This window comes from Syngnathus floridae, unplaced genomic scaffold, assembly GCF_059516105.1.
Source record: "Syngnathus floridae isolate MCC-2025c unplaced genomic scaffold, RoL_Sflo_1.0 HiC_scaffold_38, whole genome shotgun sequence".
In the NCBI taxonomy this organism is placed as follows: domain Eukaryota; kingdom Metazoa; phylum Chordata; class Actinopteri; order Syngnathiformes; family Syngnathidae; genus Syngnathus; species Syngnathus floridae.
Window position 1 is genome coordinate 349,646 of NW_028284067.1, and position 13,083 is coordinate 362,728.

The following is a 13,083-nucleotide window of genomic DNA, read 5'->3' on the forward strand; positions in this document are numbered from 1 at the left end:
GGATGGTGTTGTTCAGTGCGGCATGGTGTTGTTCAGTGCGGCATAATGTTGTTCAGTGCGGCATGGTGTTGTTCAGTGCGGCATGGTGTTGTTCAGTGCGGCATGGTGTTGTTCAGTGCGGCATGGTGTTGTTCAGTGCGGAATGGTGTTGTTCAGTGCGGCATGGTGTTGTTCAGTGCGGGATGGTGTTCAATGCGGGATCGTGTTGTTCAGTGCGGGGTGGTGTTGTTCAGTGCAGGATGGTGTTGTTCAGTGCAGGATGGTGTTGTTCAGTGCGGCATGGTGTTGTTCAATGCAGGATCGTGTTGTTCAGTGCAGCATGGTGTTGTTCAGTGCAGCATGGTGTTGTTCAGTGCGGCATGGTGTTGTTCAATGCGGCATGGTGTTGTTCAGTGCGGGATGGTGTTTTTCAGTGCGGCATAATGTTGTTCAGTGCGGCATAATGTTGTTCAGTGCGGCATGGTGTTGTTCAGTGCGACATAATGTTGTTCAGTGCGGCATAATGTTGTTCAGTGCGGCATAATGTTGTTCAGTGCGGCATGGTGTTGTTCAGTGCGGCATGGTGTTGTTCAGTGCGGCATGGTGTTGTTCAGTGCGGCATGGTGTTGTTCAGTGCAGGATGGTGTTGTTCAATGCGGCATGGTGTTGTTCAGTGCGGGATGGTGTTGTTCAGTGCAGGATGGTGTTGTGCAGTGCGGCATGGTGTTGTTCAGTGCGGAATGGTGTTGTTCAGTGCGGCATGGTGTTGTTCAGTGCGGCATGGTGTTGTTCAGTGCAGGATGGTGTTGTTCAATGCGGGATGGTGTTGTTCAGTGCGGGATGGTGTTGTTCAGTGCAGGATGGTGTTGTTCAGTGCGGCATGGTGTTGTTCAATGCGGCATGGTGTTGTTCAGTGCAGGATGGTGTTGTTCAGTGCGGCATGGTGTTGTTCAATGCGGCATGGTGTTGTTCGGTGCGGCATGGTGTTGTTCAGTGCGGCATGGTGTTGTTCAGTGCGGCATGGTGTTGTTCAGTGCAGCGTAATGTTGTTCAGTGCGGCATGGTGTTGTTCAGTGCGGAATGGTGTTGTTCAGTGCGGCATGGTGTTGTTCAGTGCAGGATGGTGTTGTTCAGTGCGGCATGGTGTTGCTCAGTGCGGCATGGTGTTGTTCAGTGCGGGATGGTGTTGTTCATTGCGGCATGGTGTTGTTCAGTGCGGCATGGTGTTGTTCAGTGCGGCATGGTGTTGTTCAGTGCGGCATAATGTTGTTCAGTGCGCCATAATGTTGTTCAGTGCGGCATGGTGTTGTTCAGTGCGGGATGGTGTTGTTCAGTGCAGGATGGTGTTGTTCAGTGCGGCATGGTGTTGTTCAGTGCGGCATGGTGTTGTTCAGTGCGGCATAATGTTGTTCAGTGCGGCATAATGTTGTTCAGTGCGGGATGGTGTTGTTCAGTGCGGCATGGTGTTGTTCAATGCGGCATGGTGTTGTTCAGTGCAGGATGGTGTTGTTCAGTGCGGCATGGTGTTGTTCAATGCGGCATGGTGTTGTTCGGTGCGGCATGGTGTTGTTCAGTGCGGCATGGTGTTGTTCAGTGCGGCATGGTGTTGTTCAGTGCAGCGTAATGTTGTTCAGTGCGGCATGGTGTTGTTCAGTGCGGAATGGTGTTGTTCAGTGCGGCATGGTGTTGTTCAGTGCAGGATGGTGTTGTTCAGTGCGGCATGGTGTTGCTCAGTGCGGCATGGTGTTGTTCAGTGCGGGATGGTGTTGTTCATTGCGGCATGGTGTTGTTCAGTGCGGCATGGTGTTGTTCAGTGCGGCATGGTGTTGTTCAGTGCGGCATAATGTTGTTCAGTGCGCCATAATGTTGTTCAGTGCGGCATGGTGTTGTTCAGTGCGGGATGGTGTTGTTCAGTGCAGGATGGTGTTGTTCAGTGCGGCATGGTGTTGTTCAGTGCGGCATGGTGTTGTTCAGTGCGGCATAATGTTGTTCAGTGCGGCATAATGTTGTTCAGTGCGGGATGGTGTTGTTCATTGCGGCATGGTGTTGTTCAGTGCGGCATGGTGTTGTTCAGTGCGGCATGGTGTTGTTCAGTGCGGGATGGTGTTGTTCAGTGCAGGATGGTGTTGTTCAGTGCGGCATGGTGTTGTTCAGTGCGGCATGGTGTTGTTCATTTCGGCATAATGTTGTTCAGTGCGGCATAATGTTGTTTAGTGCGGCATGGTGTTGTTCAGTGCGGGATGGTGTTGTTCAGTGCGTTATAATGTTGTTCAGTGCGGCATGGTGTTGTTCAGTGCGGCATGGTGTTGTTCAGTGCGGCATGTTGTTGTTCAGTGCGGCATAATGTTGTTCAGTGCGGCATAATGTTGTTCAGTGCGGCATGGTGTTGTTCAGTGCGGGATGGTGTTGTTCAGTGCGGGATGGTGTTGTTCAGTGCGGCATGGTGTTCAATGCGGAATGGTGTTGTTCAGTGCAGGATGGTGTTGTTCAGTGCGGCATGGTGTTGTTCAGTGCGGCATAATGTTGTTCAGTGCGGCATGGTGTTGTTCAGTGCGGCATGGTGTTGTTCAGTGCGGCATGGTGTTGTTCAGTGCGGCATAATGTTGTTCAGTGCGGCATGGTGTTGTTCAGTGCGGCATGGTGTTGTTCAGTGCGGCATAATGTTCAGTGCGGCATAATGTTGTTCAGTGCGGCATGGTGTTGTTCAGTGCGGGATGGTGTTGTTCAGTGCAGGATGGTGTTGTTCAGTGCGGCATGGTGTTCAGTGCGGGATGGTGTCTTTCAGTGCGGCATGGTGTCGTTCAGTGCGGCATGGTGTCTTTCAGTGCGGCATGGTGTCGTTCAGTGAGGCATGGTGTATTTCAGTGCGGCATGGTGTTGTTTAGTGCGGCATGGTGTTGTTCAGTGCGGGATGGTGTTGTTCAGTGTGGCATGGTGTTCAGTGCGGCATGGTGTTGTTCAGTGCGGTATCGTGTTGTTCAGTGCGGTATCGTGTTTCTCAGTGCGGTATCGTGTTGTTCAGTGCAGTATCGTTGTGTTGTTCGTATTGTGTTTAACACTTAGCCTCTAACACTTAGCCTCTAACACTTAGCCTCTAGCATCTAGAAGGTAAATAAATAGGAAGGAAGGACTCACCGGTGACGTCTTCGCCCACGTCCAAGCGTTGTACTTTGTATTTTCATCCTTCTGACAGTGGAAAACATAGCCAACAAACACCGTGGAACCTAAACGAATGAAAGAAAACTATCATTTGGCCACAACCAACATTCACAGATACAACACAATGTGACGTGCGGGGTTGAGGTTAAAGGTTGAGTGAAGGGCCCTCGTTTTAAACTACTTTTTTGAAAAGGATTGGGAACAAGTAAGACGTATTTAATTTATTTAATGGGAAGTAGTAAGAGCTATTGAATTTAATCTATGTATTATATTCTATTGTATTGTATTCTGTTGTATTCTTTTGGATTGTATTCACACTAACCCCACTAAAACTTCAGCCCACAAAAACTCGCCTCTGGCGCCTAGCCTCTGGCACTTAGCCTCTAACACTTAGCCTTTAACACTTAGCCTTTAACACTTAGCCTTTAACACTTAGCCTAGAAGGTGAATAAATAGGGTTAAAGGTTGAGTGAAGGGACCTCGTTTTAAACTACTTTTTTGTAAAGGAGTGGGAACAAGTAAGACGTATTTAATTTATTTAATGGGAAGTAGTAAGACTTATTAAATTTATTTAATCTACTTTTCTTCCCAGGCAAAATTTGATGTGCTGCAATTCCAAATTTCCAAAGTGAATGAAGGAATGAAGTCCTTTAAATTATGATTTTGTATAAATACTAGGCATTAACACAAAATCGACGGCACAAAATGGGCAGACTTTACTTGTTTGAAAAGGACTGGTTACAAGACAGACTTTTTTAATTTATTTAATGGGAAGAAGACTTATTTAGTTTAATTGATCTATTTTTGTTCCCTGCCAAAATTCGATTTGCTGCAATTCCAAATTTCCAAAGTGAATGAAGGAAAGAAGTCGTTTAAATTATGATTTTGTTTAAATACTAGGCATAGACACAAAATCTACGGCACAAAATGGGCAGACTTTACTTGTTTGAAGAGGACTGGTTACAAGACAGACTTTTCTGATTTATTTAATGGGAAGAGGACTTATTTAGTTTATTTAATCTATTTTTGTTCCCTGGCAAAATTGGATTTGCTGAAATTGTATTTTGCCAAATCTCGATTTGAGACCTGATAGGAAGTATTAAACGCTTAGTTAAATCAATACAAGTTGGTAAGAAGAGCGAGTAATGTTGGTTGAACCGATGAATGAAGGTTGAAAGCAATTTAAATTATGACTTTGTATAAATACTAGATATTAACAGAACATCTACTGCGCAAAATGGGCAGAGTTTACTTGTTTGAGAAGGAGTGGCTTATTCAAAACTAAGATTTATGTAATCTGTTTGTTCCCAGGCAAAATTGGATGTGATGCAATTCCAAATTTCACCACATGATGGTGCCCAATTTTGACTTCATAGGACATATTAAACACTTAGCTTGTTATTATGTTCAAGGTAATCAGATTTGTTTATCATTCTAATGGCCTCTTCAAAACTATTCTGGATTACTACTTTGGATCTATTCTACATTACTTGGCAACAACATACTCTGTAACAGATTAGGCAGTATAATCACATATGTTAACTTGAGAGTGCCCACACTCAATCTACTTATCGTGATGTGTTAAATCAATTACTGTTAGACATTATTTGTCTGATAATCTACCAAATCTTTGAATTGAAGAATTTGTGATTTAATTAATAGCTTGTTCGGGGTAATCAGACTTGTATATAATTCTAATGGCCTTCTTTTGAAAACTATTCTGAATTACAACTTTGGATCTTATATTACTTTGCAACAATCTACTCGGTGACAGATTAGGCAGTATAATCACATATGTTAACTTCAGTGCCCACACTGTATTTATTTATGGTTATTTGTTAAATCAAGTACTGTTAGACATGAAATAGGAAGTGTTTAACATAAATGTTATGGCTACTCACCATTGTAGCTCGCTCCTGGTCAATGATACGAGCCTCTTCTTGCAGTGGAAAACTTGCAGCCAACAAACACCGTGGAACCTAAAGGAATGAAATTAAACATTAACATTTCGCCTCGACCAATTTTCACACGTACAACGCAACGCGGCTACACTTCTGCTATTACAAACGTAAATCTCCTTAAACACAATGAGTGTTACTTACCGTGTACGCTCTAGACGGTCCAGTTGCAAGCAGAAAATAAAGATATTTCTGTTGATAATCGTCGCTGCTCAGTGGCTCACGGCCATCGCGCCAACAGATTTGAATTTTGGCGGAGGTTCGGGCAATTACGTCATATCCACGGCACATGACTGCGACGTAATACCCGCTTATCTGAAACGGCAGTTAAAAGTAGAGTTACATCAAGTTTTCTTGGAACCTAAACGAATGAAAGAAAACTATCATTTGGCCACAACCAACATTCACAGATACAACACAACGTGCGGGGTTGGGGTTAAAGATTGAGTGAAGGGCCCTCGTTTTAAACTACTGTTTTGAAAAGGAGTGGGAACAAGTAAGACGTATTTAATTTATTTAATGGGAAGTAGTAAGACTTATTAAATTTATTTAATCTACTTTTCTTCCCAGGCAAAATTTGATGTGCTGCAATTCCAAATTTCCAAAGTGAATGAAGGAATGAAGTCCTTTAAATTATGATTTTGTATAAATACTAGGCATTAACACAAAATCGACGGCACAAAATGGGCAGACTTTACTTGTTTGAAAAGGACTGGTTACAAGACAGACTTTTTTAATTTATTTAATGGGAAGAAGACTTATTTAGTTTAATTGATCTATTTTTGTTCCCTGCCAAAATTCGATTTGCTGCAATTCCAAATTTCCAAAGTGAATGAAGGAAAGAAGTCGTTTAAATTATGATTTTGTTTAAATACTAGGCATAGACACAAAATCTACGGCACAAAATGGGCAGACTTTACTTGTTTGAAGAGGACTGGTTACAAGACAGACTTTTCTGATTTATTTAATGGGAAGAGGACTTATTTAGTTTATTTAATCTATTTTTGTTCCCTGGCAAAATTGGATTTGCTGAAATTGTATTTTGCCAAATCTCGATTTGAGACCTGATAGGAAGTATTAAACGCTTAGTTAAATCAATACAAGTTGGTAATAAGAGCGAGTAATGTTGGTTGAACCGATGAATGAAGGTTGAAAGCAATTTAAATTATGACTTTGTATAAATACTAGATATTAACAGAACATCTACTGCGCAAAATGGGCAGAGTTTACTTGTTTGAGAAGGAGTGGCTTATTCAAAACTAAGATTTATGTAATCTGTTTGTTCCCAGGCAAAATTGGATGTGATGCAATTCCAAATTTCACCACATGATGGTGCCCAATTTTGACTTCATAGGACATATTAAACACTTAGCTTGTTATTATGTTCAAGGTAATCAGATTTGTTTATCATTCTAATGGCCTCTTCAAAACTATTCTGGATTACTACTTTGGATCTATTCTACATTACTTGGCAACAACATACTCTGTAACAGATTAGGCAGTATAATCACATATGTTAACTTGAGAGTGCCCACACTCAATCTACTTATCGTGATGTGTTAAATCAATTACTGTTAGACATTATTTGTCTGATAATCTACCAAATCTTTGAATTGAAGAATTTGTGATTTAATTAATAGCTTGTTCAGGGTAATCAGACTTGTATATAATTCTAATGGCCTTCTTTTGAAAACTATTCTACTATTAAACTATTCATTATGCCGCACTGAACAACACGATCCCGCATTGAACAACACCATCCCGCAGTGAACAACACCATGCCGCATTGAACAACACCATGCCGCACTGAACAACACCATGCTGCACTGAACAACATTATGCTGCACTGAACAACACGATCCTGCATTGAACAACACCATGCCGCACTGAACAACACCATCCTGCACTGAACAACACCATCCTGCACTGAACAACACCACCCCGCACTGAACAACACGATCCCGCATTGAACACCATCCCGCACTGAACAACACCATGCCGCACTGAACAACACCATTCCGCACTGAACAACACCATGCCGCACTGAACAACACCATGCCGCACTGAACAACACCATGCCGCACTGAACAACACCATGCCGCACTGAACAACATTATGCCGCACTGAACAACACCATGCCGCACTGAACAACACCATCCCGCACTGAACAACACCATGCCGCATTGAACAACACCATGCCGCACTGAACAACACCATCCTGCACTGAACAACACCATCCCGCACTAAACAACACCATGCCACACTGAACAACATTATGGCGCACTGGACAACATTATGCCGCACTGAACAACACCATGCCGCACTGAACAACACCATGCCGCACTGAACAACACCATGCCGCACTGAACAACACCATGCCGCACTGAACAACATTATGCCGCACTGAACAACACCATGCCGCACTGAACAACACCATGCCGCACTGAACAACACGATCCCGCATTGAACAACACCATCCTGCACTGAACAACACCATGCCGCACTGAACAACACCATGCCGCACTGAACAACACCATTCCGCACTGAACAACACCATGCCGCACTGAACGACACCATCCTGCACTGAACAACACCATCCCGCACTGAACAACACCATGCCGCATTAAACAACACCATGCCGCACTGAACAACACCATCCTGCACTGAACAACACCATGCCGCACTGAACAACACCATGCCGCACTGAACAACACCATGCCGCACTGAACAACATTATGCCGCACTGAACAACATTATGCCGCACTGAACAACATTATGTCGCACTGAACAACACCATGCCGCACTGAACAACACCATGCTGCACTGAACAACATTATGCCGCACTGAACAACACGATCCCGCATTGAACAACACCATCCCGCAGTGAACAACACCATGCCGCATTGAACAACACCATGCCGCACTGAACAACACCATGCTGCACTGAACAACATTATGCTGCACTGAACAACACGATCCTGCATTGAACAACACCATGCCGCACTGAACAACACCATCCTGCACTGAACAACACCATGCCGCACTGAACAACACCATGCCGCACTGAACAACATTATGCCGCACTGAAAAACACCATGCCGCACTGAACAACACCATCCCGCACTGAACAACACCATGCCGCATTGAACAACACCATGCCGCACTGAACAACACCATGCTGCACTGAACAACATTATGCTGCACTGAACAACACGATCCTGCATTGAACAACACCATGCCGCACTGAACAACACCATCCTGCACTGAACAACACCATCCTGCACTGAACAACACCACCCCGCACTGAACAACACGATCCCGCATTGAACAACACCATCCCGCACTGAACAACACCATGCCGCACTGAACAACACCATTCCGCACTGAACAACACCATGCCGCACTGAACAACACCATGCCGCACTGAACACCATGCCGCACTGAACAACACCATGCCGCACTGAACAACATTATGCCGCACTGAACAACACCATGCCGCACTGAACAACACCATCCCGCACTGAACAACACCATGCCGCATTGAACAACACCATGCCGCACTGAACAACACCATCCTGCACTGAACAACACCATCCCGCACTAAACAACACCATGCCGCACTGAACAACATTATGGCGCACTGGACAACATTATGCCGCACTGAACAACACCATGCCGCACTGAACAACACCATGCCGCACTGAACAACACCATGCCGCACTGAACAACACCATGCCGCACTGAACAACATTATGCCGCACTGAACAACACCATGCCGCACTGAACAACACCATGCCGCACTGAACAACACGATCCCGCATTGAACAACACCATCCTGCACTGAACAACACCATGCCGCACTGAACAACACCATGCCGCACTGAACAACACCATTCCGCACTGAACAACACCATGCCGCACTGAACAACACCATCCTGCACTGAACAACACCATCCCGCACTGAACAACACCATGCCGCATTGAACAACACCATGCCGCACTGAACAACACCATCCTGCACTGAACAACACCATGCCGCACTGAACAACACCATGCCGCACTGAACAACACCATGCCGCACTGAACAACATTATGCCGCACTGAACAACATTATGCCGCACTGAACAACATTATGTCGCACTGAACAACACCATGCCGCACTGAACAACACCATGCTGCACTGAACAACATTATGCCGCACTGAACAACACGATCCCGCATTGAACAACACCATCCCGCAGTGAACAACACCATGCCGCATTGAACAACACCATGCCGCACTGAACAACACCATGCTGCACTGAACAACATTATGCTGCACTGAACAACACGATCCTGCATTGAACAACACCATGCCGCACTGAACAACACCATCCTGCACTGAACAACACCTTTCCACACTGAACAACACCATGCCGCACTGAACAACATTATGCCGCACTGAACAACACCATGCCGCACTGAACAACACCATGCCGCACTGAACAACACCATGCCGCACTGAACAACACCATGCCGCAATGAACAACACCATCCCGCACTGAACAACACCATGCCGCATTGAACAACACCATGCCGCACTGAACAACACCATCCCGCACTGAACAACACCACCCCGCACTGAACAACACGATCCCGCATTGAACAACACCATCCCGGACTGAACAACACCATGCCGCACTGAACAACACCATTCCGCACTGAACAACACCATGCCGCACTGAACAACACCATGCCGCACTGAACAACACCATGCCGCACTGAACAACACCATGCCGCACTGAACAACATTATGCCGCACTGAACAACACCATGCCGCACTGAACAACACCATCCCGCACTGAACAACACCATGCCGCATTGAACAACACCATGCCGCACTGAACAACACCATCCTGCACTGAACAACACCATCCCGCACTGAACAACACCATGCCGCACTGAACAACATTATGGCGCACTGAACAACATTATGCCGCACTGAACAACACCATGCCGCACTGAACAACACCATGCCGCACTGAACAACACCATGCCGCACTGAACAACATTATGCCGCACTGAACAACATTATGCCGCACTGAACAACACCATGCCGCACTGAACAACACCATGCCGCACTGAACAACACCATGCCGCACTGAACAACACGACGTCGCACTGAACAACACGACGCCGCACAGAACAACACGACGCCGCACAGAATAACACAATACCGCACAGAACAACACAATACCGCACAAACAGTTTTAGATAATATTACGTCGCAGTCATGTGACGCGGACATGACGTCAATAGGCGGAACTCACGGCAAAATTATAATCCGTGGGCGTGGCTTGCAACAGGAAGTAGGAAAGCGGCAGTTCTGGCAAACAAGACACAGCTGTTAGTAACACGATGACTAACAAGGCAAATATTTTTGTTTTCAGCTTGCAACTTGACCGTCTAGAGCGTACAAGGTAATTACAACTGTTTTTTTTAGCCCTGAAAAGCGAGGGAGTGTGGCGTTTGGGAGGAATGTCGAACTCGGCGTCTGCTTCCAGCCACAGACGCCAAATTTCGACGATTATTTCGACTGGTCAACGGTTGTAAATTATTGCGTTGACTAAAAACTTTATTTAACTCTACTCTTAACTTTGCCGTTTCAGATATGCGGGTATTACACCGCGGAAATGACGTCAATAGGCTGAACTCTCGCCAAAATTCAAATCTGTGGGCGCAATGGCCTTGAGCGAGACACCGGATACAAACACGACGATTATCAACAGAAATATCTTTATTTTCCGCTTGCAAGTGGACCGTCTAGAGCGTACACGGTAAGTACAACTCATTGTGTTTAAAAAGATTTACGTTTGTGTAGTTTGCGTTGCGTTGTATCTGTGAATGTTGGTTGAGGCTAAATGTTAATGTTTAATTTCATTCCTTTAGGTTCCACGGTGTTTGTTGGCTGTATGTTTTCCACTGCAAGAAGAGGCTCGTATCATTGACCAGCAGGAGCTACAATGGTGAGTACCCCTTTCGTCTTCCATTTATGTTAAACACTTCCTATTTCATGTCTAACAGTACTCGATTTAACAAATAACCATAAATAAATACAGTGTGGGCAGTCACGTTAACATATGTGATTATCCTGCCTAATATGTTTATCACAAATATGTCACTAATCACTAATATGTTTATTTGTTTATCACAACACCTTTGGACCTTCAGCAATCGATTATTTACCTTCATCTACATAGAGACAGAACGATGGTGTCTTAAACATCTCATTCATTTCACCAAATAACTTCACGCAGGTGGATAACGGCCGTCTCGGTCACGCTATGTTGCGTGATGCAGTTTTGAAGAACCAAATGCATTTATTCAATGAATAAGTCAAGCTAGTTCTATGTTTATGATGTTGTAAGTTACGGTACCGATTGAAGTTGAGTTCGAAGCCAGTGGAAAACAGCGCTGCGTTTGTGCTCTCCAGGTACAAATGTTGTGATCTCTGACTGACGACCGGGCGAGACTCGAGTAAGAGATGTCCAAACGAGCTCCGGCAGGGCGGGCCAAGGCGGAGCGAACGGACGCCCTTCAGGCCGCCAATGACGAGCTGAGAACCAAACTGATGGACGTCCAGTTAGAACTTCAGCAGGAGAAGAACAAGGTGAAAACCTCAACAGACAGACACTGCCTGCCTCCCTGCCTGCCTCCCTGCCTGCCTCCCTGCCTGCCTCCCTCCCTCCCAGTTTTCCCGATGTAGATTAGACATGCGTGTGCCATGACTGTGTCAGCCTACATCAACAAATGCACCGAGGACGTCAGCACCACTAAGAATATCATCACCCGGGGCAACCAACGACCCTGGATGACTGAGGAGGTACGTCAAACGCTACGAGCGCGGAACTCTGCCTTCAAGTCTGGCGACAAGGAGACACTGAGGACAGCGAGAGCCAACTTGAACCGTGCCATCAGGATAGCGAAGCGAGACCGCAGTCGAAAATTTCAGGATCGTTTCCACGACGTCAAAAACATCAGGAGTATGTGGCAAGGCATACGGGCGATTACAGACTACAACTCACCCTCCCCCCCCCCGGTGGGTGTAGTTGATGCTGACTTTCTAAATGGTCTAAATAACTTCTTTGGGAGGTTCGAGGCACTAAACGGCACTCCAGCAGTTAAAACTGTCCCCCATCAGGAAGAGGAGGTACTCTGCCTTGACTCCGCCGATGTGTTGAAGACCCTGAGGAGAGTCAACCCCTGTAAGGCCCCTGGCCCCGACAACATTCCTGGGCGTGTGTTCAGGGAATGTGCAAGTCATCTGGCTGGGGTCATCACAGACATTTTTAACACCTCGCTGGGCCAAGCCACAGTGCCGGCGTGCTTTAAGACTGCCTCCATCATTCCGGTGCCGAAGAAACCTCAAATCACCTCATTTAATGATTACCGGCCTGTTGCACTGACTCCGGTTATGATGAAGTGCTTCGAAAGGCTGCTTAAAGGTCACATCGTTTCCAGACTCCCCCTATTATTTGACCCGTTCCAGTTTGCCGACCGGCAAAACCGCTCCACTCAGGACGCCATCTCCTCCGTTCTTCACCTGAGCCTGGCTCACCTGGAGGAGAAGAACACCCATGTGCGGAGGCTGTTCCTGGACTTCAGCTCAGCGTTTAACACCATCATCCCACAGCATCTGGTAGGAAAATTGGAACACCTGGGCTTCAACACCCCCCTTCGCAACTGGCTGCTAGACTTCCTCACCAACAGACCTCAGTCAGTCCGGGTCGGACAGAACACCTCTGATGTCATCACCCTCAGCACAGGCTCCCTTCAGGGCTGCGTCCTGAGCCCCCTGCTGTGCACCCTGATGACACACGACTGCGTCCTCAGGTTCACCACCAATCACATCGTGAAGTCAGCAGACGACACAACGGTGGTGGGGCTCATCAGAGACAACAACGACCTGGACTACAGAGAGGAGGTGGAGCAGCTGGTGGGCTGGTGC